This window comes from Nelumbo lutea, chromosome 2 (genome assembly GCF_056320005.1).
Source record: "Nelumbo lutea isolate HS-2025 chromosome 2, American lotus-T2T, whole genome shotgun sequence".
NCBI lineage: Eukaryota > Viridiplantae > Streptophyta > Magnoliopsida > Proteales > Nelumbonaceae > Nelumbo > Nelumbo lutea.
In genome coordinates, this window is record NC_142685.1 from 41,880,372 (window position 1) to 41,890,642 (window position 10,271).

Consider the following 10,271-nt stretch of genomic DNA (forward strand, 5'->3'; position numbering starts at 1 on the left):
CCATACCTGGCATAACCGCCATTGCCCTTGCCGTTACTGCTGGGGCAGGCGTGGCAGGCGCAGGTTGCCGCTACAAACTACCATTGCCAGGTACGGGCTTGATAGACATGTCATGCCTTCCAGAAAAGGCAAACAAAACGCCGCCTGGCGAGGGATCAGAGCCCCGCCATTGGGTTCGGTGGGTACAGATGTCAGACAGGGCTCCCCATAGCCTACCGAGCTACCGCGCACCGGGCTATCTAGGGCAGGTTTGTCCCTGTACCGAGGTGCCGAGGTGCCTGCACTAGGGGGAGGGAGGACGATGTTGCCCCGAGGTGCAGTCGGGACACAACCACGAGCCAGGGTGCTCCCTTTTCAGGAAGGGAGAGCTCGGGACCTTCCACACTTGGTGGAAGTGAAAATTGGCCAGGCATCAGTCCCCAGCGAGATGCTTAACACGCCGAGTGGCCAGCATTGGACTCAGCATGTTTCTCCCGTCGAGTTGCGATCGTGTTGTCAGGCTGAACTATACGCTAGGCCAGGTCATATACACGTGTCCCTGGGCTACGAGGTCGGGCCAAATTACCCTTCATCAGCTACCTCTGTGGACTAACCCGGATCATGGGATCATTTCATCTTGTTTCCAACTTTCAATTCGGGAAATCTTGTTCATTGTTAATAATCATTCAAAGAAGTTTTAGTGTCTAATCTAAATCATATTAAAGAATAGATAATAATTATAAAAATTCTAAGAATATCTAAAATCGCCTAATTTTTTTTCTAATAAATTTCAATTTTAGAAAATGTGATAGAAAAATTCGGCAGTTCTTATATTAATTTGTTGTATATATACACATAAACATAAACATTTACTTACATAGCCTGTATTTTGACATATATACACATAAACATAGCCTGTATTTTGACACCAAATATTTACTTACAACGAAAAACCTTCAATCAGTGGATTTTTCAGAAATTTATTAAATTTGACAAATTACTAGCAATGATCTGTCCGAAATCATATCTAGTTTTTCAAATGAATGTTTCTATTGTTGTGACTTTTTAGACGAAAACATGTGTAACTTATTTTTCCTACCACTGTCAAGTCTCAATCACAAGTTACCAAAACCCAGCCTAACCCTCGAAAAATATGATAAGCCATAAAAGAAAAATAACTGTTGAAATTTCTAGAAAATTTGAAGGACAAGCACAACGAAAACAAAAACCTCCCCATATTGACCTAGATCCTCTACATCAAAAGCTTCTGGCTTTGCATCATCCATTTACAAAATTCCAATAAAATTTATGATACCATCACCTAGTACTCTCCTCTTTCACTTTCCCTTAACAAAGTCTGTGGAGTGTGTGGATGAAAGATTACTCAAATTTTGCCTGCACAAACTCGCTGATTTTATATTTCTTTCGGTTTTTTTTTTTTCAGTTTGAGAAAAGTGCAAATACAAATATGTTGTTTAGTGCAAAACCTTTGTATTTGCACAACAACAATAACAACAAATCATTAGATTAAAATAGTTCAGTTGCTGCTGCATAAATTTTGTTGATAACTTAGTACATGATTTTAGGATATTTACATCCCACTCCAAATTTCTAGAATAAATACATTATGTCTCCGTTTAAATGGAAAAAAAAAAAAAAAAAACTGAGAATCAATAGTAATCGTTTACATGAACAGAGATTGAACCGCAAAATAAATGAAAATCACACGTCTCACCGACTCTGAGAAGACGAACCACGAAAAGTCCATAGAAAAGCATGATGATTTTAGTTTTGATAACAGTACATGATCTTTACGTAAGGATATTTACATGGATTTCCACCTCACCATTACATTTCACTTCACATTTTTCTCCGAGGACCAATATAAAATACACGTATATAGTGTGTCTTCGTACAAAAAAAGAAAAACCAAACTGCTGACTGCTGAAGGTAACAACGATCGAAACAGAAAATAATCACCCGTCTCACTGAGAAAACAAAAAAGAAAAACATCATGAAGTTCTTTCCAACAGAATAGATCGATCAAATCAAACAGGTAATTCCCCCCTAACCTAAATCAATGGGTATTGGGGACAAATCTGACCAAGGACTACTCTACATTGTTTTCATCTCTCAACGGGACAAAATGCACTCTTCGTATCAAAATTTCAAATGGTAAATGAGAAAAAAACAACGGAAAAGTAAGGAAACACACGATGCACAATTCTGAATTTCAGCCCCTACTTCTCTCCCTGTGAACCATATCCTGCCCGTGAATTTGACACTTTGCGCCTAGAAAATTCTGATCTCGGCTGATTGGCACTTCTCCCAAAATACAAACACCGTTGGACCCGGGCCGCGTGTATGAAACAAAGTTTTCTTTTTCTTTTTTTCTTTTTATTTCTTTTTTGAAACGGCGGGAAAAATAAGCACCCGTCTCACTGAGATTGAGAATGAGCATGCAATACCCGGGAATTTGCCGTTGAAGAAGAATACGATGAAGTGCTCCCCGATAATCCGTTCCCGTAAAATAGATCCGACAGGTAATTCCCCAAATCATCGGGGGCAAACCTGACTACCGACTCTGCAGTGTTGTCATCTCTCAACGGGTTCCGATACCTGTCATAAAATGCCCGATACGCCGGTGCGATTTTCTTCGTAATTGACACTTTAATCTCGTCCCTCAGCCTCCCGTCCGTTACCACCCACGACGACTGCTTCTTGTACGCTTCGTCGAAAGCTGTATTGAATTTCTTGAACCACTTCTTCGCCTCCTCCTTCGACATCACCGCCGTAGGATTTTCGGACAACGCCGATATGACCTTGCTCCACCCCATTCGCTCGTAATTGGCCACGTACTGTTTCACCTTGGCCTCGTGCTTGGATGCCCACTCCTCGCCAAGGAGGTACCGAAGGTTCGACGTGCGTACCTTCGAGATGACGTATTGGAGGTTGTTTGCGAGGAAGATGTACGATAAAGGTGCGTCCTTGTACAGCTCAGCCTTGCCGTCGAGTTTGCATAGCAGGACGAGTATGAGCCATGCCAATCGAACGGAAACTGCCGGCGATGGATCAACTTCGGAATTCCGATGGCTCAGGAAGTATGACTCTGGAAGGGGTGAGTGTTTCGGTAAAGCCGAATCGGCGATGATATCGGAGAGGATTCCGCTGTAATCGGCGAGGAAACATAAGAAATTCATCACGTATCGGCTAAGAGGGTGGATTCCTCCGCCGGGTACTGGGGATTTCGACCAGTCCTTCTGAATTGCCGATTCGAAATCCAGTAGCATCCTTTTGACCGCGTCACCGAGCTTGACGAGTGAATTGAGGGCTTGTATTCGGACGGCGGCTGTCGACTCGAAGGAGAAGGTCGATTTGATCTCGGGCCAAAGGTCGCAGATGGTATCGTAGAGGTCAAGTATTCGGAACATCTTTTCGGAAGAATATTTCTTGCTCTTGGCGACGGATTCGGGGAATTTGAAGAGATTGATTGCCCCTTCTTTAGAGATCTCCGAGAAACACGACTCTCCGATGAACGCAGAGGTAGAGAAGACATAATCGCAAAGAACTCTCTCCCCTTTAAAAAGAGTCTTGACTGCGACCTTGGCGGCGTTGAGCCAGGTTTTGATCTTAACGTCTAAGACATCCCAATCCATCTTTTGGATGCGAGAGGAGGTGAGCTGCTCGATTCCGAGACGGTAGAGACCTTCGTCGACGATTGATTTTCGGATGATCTTGTAGATCTTCACGCACTCTTTACCGTAGCCCGAGGAAATCATGCAATCGGCGATGGACTTGAGATCCGACATTGCGAGCGTGGAAGCTTGCTCGACCTCGGAGATAGAGCGAGCGACGACGTGGACGTCGTCTTCATAAGTGTCATCGTAATCGGAGGTGCTGGATCTTGCGGAGGCGGAGACGAGGGAGGAGCGGCCGGAGATGGATTCGGGATCGAGATGATCGCGATTGGCGGAGAGAATCTGATAAAATTCCTTCTCAAGTCTCTTCATGGCAATCTGCATGAGGCGTTGGGCGCGGATGAGCATGTCAGACGAGGAACCAAGAGAAAGGAAATAATGCATGGATTTCTGCAAATCCATGACGCATTTGATGAACTCCCTAGCTTCATTTCGGCTCTCAAAGAAGAGGGAAGTAACTTTGGCGTAGCTGGAGGAATTAGGATCCCATTTGGTGATGATTGATTCGGCAACCTCGATATTTGCAGCCATAGTGGTTTCGGATTCGGAGAAGGTGCGGAGGGGGGAGGGAGGATGGGTGGACGAAGAGGAAGAGGATAGGTCTTTGGAGGAAAAGGAGAAGAAGACGGTCCGCATTCCTTTTCTCGGCATTGAGCTATTCTTGGTTGCTTATCAATATAAATTTGGAGTGGTGCTGTTGAGAGGAACTGAACTCTGAGCCTGAGGCGGAGGTGAAAGTGGACGAACGTAATCCGTATAAAATATAAGTTAAAAGAAGCAGCTTATTGAAAGCTCTGAAACTCCGGAACTCTTCCTTTTTCTTCTTCACCTGTAACCTGTTGTTGCAGAAGGAGTGTCTGTGTGTGACTCTGAGTTAATGGTGTTTCGTCTGGGAGTGAATAGAGAAGAGAAGGCAGAGAAGAGATGGTACAACTGCCTGTGTCTCTAAGGACTAAGGTTTCGTAAGGGGAAGGGTGGGCAGCGGTGATCATTAAATAGAGAGAATCGGGAACGTCGCTTGGAGATAGATAGAGTTGTGTGTGTACCAAGGGCGATTTCTGATTCTCATTTTCTTCTAGTGTAGTCAGCCCGGCCCAGCCCACACATATTTTGGTTGACTATCCACGCGGTCCATGTTTTAATACGAGCATTGAGCTGTTCAAAACAAACCAACATACATAGACGAGTAGACGACCCGGACCAGGCCAGAGCCGCAGTAAGCCGCCGCTAGAAGAATTTGGTTATCACGTCACGCGGTGAAGGAAACGAATGGGATGAAGCCCCATCATCCATGATCCATCCACGTGGATGACTAGTATGCATTTGGTTAGCCACGTGTCCAGTGTCTCTTATTTTCTAATGAAGATGCTGAACTGCAATATTGCCACGTGGAAAAGAAAGAGTGCAGTTGTGGTTGCTGTGACGGGTGACCCAACCCCATCTCCATCTGTCAGGCCGACGGTCCGAGTAGCGGGTTTTAGTGGAACCGCTGCGTTGGCGCCACTGTTTCACTTGAGACTTGATCTCCAAGTACGGAAAGCAGTCAAATATATCAAAACTTAAAAACTTTAAAGAGACGTAACGTGGGAACAAGGAAGGATTTATAGAGGAGAAGGGTAGCGTAACGTTATAGTTAACTAGCTTGTTGTAAAAGTAAAACTACCGACCCGACCAGGCAACCACGACGCAAACAAGTATCTCATCAACAGAAACAATTAGACCAAGAATAAAGCAGACCATGCCAATTGGAAGCATCTACCGTTTGCCATTGCCATGCCGTTGGACAGAATACTTTCAAACTTCAACCATGCACCCTGTAACAGTTGAGGGGGTTAAGAAAAAGCCAAAAAGGTAATAACTAATAACTGAAAACACGACCCGATTGCTAGGTAATTCTCTGTGGTTATACGTTGCGTAATTATAATTGCCTTAAGGGAAATTTTCTAAAACTCACATTCAATTTATAATATTTCTCTAAACTCACCACAACCTTTTAAAATTCACCTTCCGTTAATGCTTCTCAACAGATGTGTCCATATTAGCATAAATAATAATTTTCATTATCAAATTACTCTTGAATGGTGTGAATTAAAGGAAAAATGATCTTTTACAGTTTTTTATTTTCTTTTTTTTTTGTATTTTTAATGTTTTGTTATAATTTTCAATATTTTTTTATAATTTCTGTTTTTTTACATTTTTTTTATTTTCTACAATCTATAAATTTTCTTGTATTTTTGTTATTTATTTATAATTTCTGTGCTTTTCTATAATTTTTATTTTATGATTTCTATAGCTTCTATAATTTGAAAATATTTTTTTTACTTTGTTTGCAATTTCTATAATTTTTTTATTTTTTGTAATTTTTATGTTTTTATGTATTTTTTTGAACTTTTTCCTTTTTTACATGTCTAAATATTAAAATGGTAATATATTAACACCTGTTAATTTATTTTGTATATATTCTATATTTTCTATGGAAGTTAAAATGGTAATATATTAACACCCATTAGTCTGTTTAACATCAAGTTAGTGACATGATGAGTTTTAGATATTTTGAAAAGTTATGATGAGTTTATCAAAAATGTTGAAAACTCATGGTGAATTTTAGATAAGTTCCCTTGCCTTAATAATTAAATTGAGTAGAAGACATTACTGTCAAATCCTCCCACTTATTTATTTATTTATTCTTTTTTGAAAAATCCTCCCACTTAAGTAGGATAATAAAATGTTTGGGCACTCCAGGTCCAGGAAAGTGTGTTTGTGTTTCCTTTGGGAGTTAATAATTAAACGAGTCATGTTCATTCAGAAAAAAATTAAAAAAAAAAATGTATAACCGTTCTCTCTCTTTTTTTTTTCTTGAATTCGAATATAAAATTACTATTGGTCCGATCCTTCTCATACAAGTTAAGCATAGAGCGTCAGGAACGATGTTACTGAGTCGATGAGTCAAAGAATAGAATCAGTCAAATTTTGTGGAACATTATTTTTCTGGGAAATAATTAAAAGAAAATGAAATTGACAAATAAATTAAAAAAAAAAAACTGCATATCTGAGGGACTATCTTTAGTTATCCTGGGCATTTGAATCAATATACCTATAATTTTGTTTTGTTTTTCAAAATAAAAATAATAGCCTCATGCTGAGTTAGTTTTGAAAAAACAAACTTTTAGATATCGGCAAATCCAAACAGGTACTAAGGCATAACCATGGATAAAACACGATTACATATGCTCATCTGTTTAACTGTTAAAAATCCCTTGGTGTATTATATTAATTGAACATTTTGGGCTGTCAGAAGGTCTCTTCCCTCATCACATGGACTCCTTGTAAGTTGTAACAGTATCATTGCTGGATGAGCTAAAATTGTTGACAACCCACTGCGAAACTTGGACAGCCAATTAATTAAGGTTTCTCTCTATTAATTAATGGTTCTTCTTCTGAAAAATGGGATTTTCTAGTGGAGTCAATAAGGAAACTTCGAAATATGACCTAAATTTAGCCACTTGTAGGAATCTTGTGATCATTCCAGAAGGTGCAGCGATCAAGATTGACTATGTGTTGATTCTCATAATCCACATCAGCCTTATATATTACCCGTTTGTTCTCAGAAATTTGGATTGGGGAAGACATGTTGTTCTTAAGCACAAACTAATTGACAAATATAATTTGAGGTCATCAAGTAGGATACCTGTATTATTAATTATTATTATTATATTGACTAGTTAAATTAGGCTTCTTTGGCATATATGGCCTCCTATATTCCTGTGACATGGATATGAATGTGGATGAAAGTATGAAATTATAGGTCCTGAAAAATGATTTTACATTTGCATCCCACAGTGCATCCAGAACTGTGTATTGGAAGAGACCCCATCTGTTTCTCATTCTGATTTTACATGCACATCCTACTATGCATTGGGAACATCTTCCATACTTATAAATTATTATTCACGGGAGATGTTTTCAATGCACAGTGAATATAACTGTGAGGCGCCCATATGTGAAGAGCAGATCTCGTTTTGTATTGAAAATGTTTTCCATTGACAACTAAAAGAAATATTCCCAATAATACAGGCTGAGATGAGGGTGTGGGGCATGCTCAGTGGAGCACAAATGTAGACTCCAGAAAAATCGTGAGAACCTTGAAAAATCAGTCGTTAAGGTTTAAAAGGGGACAGAACACCAATGATAATCCTCTGTGTTTGTACTTGGGTGCATGGTATATCACCATCAAATCTGACTTATATAAAGGTACAACATAAGTAAACATGTTAAATGAACATTTGATAAGTATTTTAACAATTGTAAAAAACATGTTAATCTTTTTCAAGGGATAGGAGTTTATCAATTATATTCCTGGTCCACCTTTGACCTTGCTGAGCCGTACCCTACTGTACTGATATTCTTGTTCGTTGGAAGACACCAGAGAGTGATGAAGTTAAGATTTAACTTTGATGCATGTCAGAGATGACTATGGTAAGATGCTTTGATTCTATGCAAGGATATAGGAGAATGTTCGATCAATGAAACTGAAGCCTGGGCTACCCTTGAAGCTCACAATGTTGCCATTAGGTTCCTGTATTCAAAGATCATTATTGAAGACGATCCCAGTAATATCATAAATAGAATTTGTGGTCGTCAGTAAACTCCTTGAAATGTCAGCAATTTAATTCATGAGCTTTCATATTTAACGATTACCGTCAAGTTTAACAATCGCGTCTTTTGCTTTCATAACGCAAAGGATATATTGTACTTCAAATCAAACCATGCATATACAATTTCCATTGATTAATTAGCGGAGGACCACATCCATCACTCGTAATTTTTCAGCCCTAATAACATCAATACCCATCTAAATGTGATCTTCCCATGTGTCAAAATCAGCTGGGGTTATTGGTCCACATCATCTTTGTTCATTAGAGTTCTCTTTCACTTAATTTCATTATTCAGTTGAAGAATACACCATGACCACGCATATATGCATGCGTCACCAATGGTATCATCATATGAGGTTTCCCGTCTTAGCCTGGCAAGGGAATTTTTAGAATGGATCTGATCAAACAATATGATCCGATTAAAAATTGGATTGAACTCGGATCACCCTTCTAAATGATCCAAAAGAATTTGGTCCAATTTATCTTTATTAATTATAAGCTATTTATTTATTTATAAATATGTTTATATTGAATTTTTGTATTTTTTATATTATTTAATATATATATATATATATATATATGATAAACATGGTAAAAATGCATGTATTTTTTATTTTTTCTATTGTTATGTTTGTTTCCTTTTAATAATTTGTTAAATTTCACAGAAATTAAATAGAATTGGATCATACTCAGATATCAAACCTTCTTAATGGATTCAAATTCAAATAGATTTTTATAAGATCCAACCTTTAGATGGGATCAGATATAAAATTTATATTAACAAAATAAATTCAGATATACCCCAATTGGAATCCAATCAGAACCATTTGCATCATCAGAAACAAAAGGCAGCAGACAGCCGATCAGAGACTTTAGTTTCCATTAATATATAGGATATTCTCCATTTAGTTATATATATATATATATATATATATATATATATAGCTATTAAAATCATATTTCATTACAATTTAATCATGTTTTTGGAAATCAGTTTTAGTGCTTACAAGACCATGTTCACACCGTTCTTACAATCCTTCCAGTCTTGCATTGAGAATATCTCCCATGAAAAAAATCATATAAATAAAAAGATATTTCCGATTATGCATGATTATAAAAAGCTGTACCAACGGTGTGAGCAAAATCTTGTGAGCACCGAATCTAGTCTTATGTTTTTGTTTCTAAGTGTAGCAGATACTCACTAATCAATTTCACTTTGAACGTTAATTTCAGTCTTTTTTATTATTATTATTTTTTGGGTCAGAAAGCGACGACGTTAGTTGCAATGGTGAGGTGGTTTTGAACTTTTGAATCTTTTGATTGTCAATGGCGTAAAGAATAGTAAAGAGGATCTTTCGTCCTCTCCACAAATAATAATATATTGTAGGTAAAGGAGTTTGGAGGTGTTTGGGAGTGAGGGAGGCATTACGATGACTTAGAAAAAGACTAGTCTTGATAAGGATTTACCTCTATGCATAAACCACCACTATCGATTTCTTCGTTCGTCTTTTAATCTGTTCTTACTTTCACATTAGAAACCCAATGAACGCGGAGAAGGAAACAAAGGGAAAGGAAAAGCACGGGTGTCTAGCCTCCCACTTCAATATATAATTCTATCTTTCTTCACGAACTAAGTACTACTGCCGATCGATGGCCGAATATGATAAAAAGGAAGCGTTCTTGTTTATCACTCTAGATCTCTAGTCTCTAGCCTAAAGCCTAATATATAGGAAATTTCCCATCCGACCTATTTTGGTGGGAACATAGGATAGGGCCACCACAAATATTGTGGATGAACAGGAAGGAATAAGGAGTTAAGGACCATGGCCGCCCGGCTGGCCGTCTTCCTTTTTCCTGTTTTCCAAATGGACCTCTTCATCAGTCTTGATTCTTGAGAGGTTCACCCTGTTTTTCCGACTTGTATAAGGAGGAATAGACT

The 10,271-nt window shown here is 38.6% G+C and overlaps 1 pseudogene across 1 annotated transcript; it reads right to left on the reverse strand.

The window, feature by feature from the left end:
• Positions 1 to 1,742: 1,742 nt before the first annotated feature.
• On the reverse strand, positions 1,743 to 5,237 carry LOC148870121 (exocyst complex component EXO70H1 pseudogene; annotated as a pseudogene). Its single transcript, XR_016108277.1, has one exon. The product of XR_016108277.1 is annotated as an exocyst complex component EXO70H1 pseudogene (transcript).
• Between the last annotated feature and the right edge of the window lie 5,034 nt (positions 5,238 to 10,271).